The following is a 321-nucleotide window of genomic DNA, read 5'->3' as shown; positions in this document are numbered from 1 at the left end:
TCAGTATCCTTTTATATTGGAAAATATCAAATATTATAATGCATATTCATGTTTATTTTTCTATACTTGTTACACCATGCCACATTGGAGCTGGCTTAATTAAATGTAATTATTTATGCTATGACTATGTACATTTAATAATTAATTACACATATTAGCTGGACCTTTCTAAATTAAAGATATTTTGTTACTAAAACATTCATTAATTACACAGTATTTCCATGTAAAAAAAAAAAAAAATCTTACTTTTGAGCAGGGTTACCACCATTATCGCAAATGATACGAATGTGACGCTAGAGCCATGACTTCGGCGTTGATTGG

Source organism: Penaeus monodon, chromosome 29 (genome assembly GCF_015228065.2).
Source record: "Penaeus monodon isolate SGIC_2016 chromosome 29, NSTDA_Pmon_1, whole genome shotgun sequence".
Classification (NCBI taxonomy): domain Eukaryota; kingdom Metazoa; phylum Arthropoda; class Malacostraca; order Decapoda; family Penaeidae; genus Penaeus; species Penaeus monodon.
The sequence above is the reverse complement of the archived record's forward strand: the minus strand, read 5'-3'. Positions refer to the sequence as shown.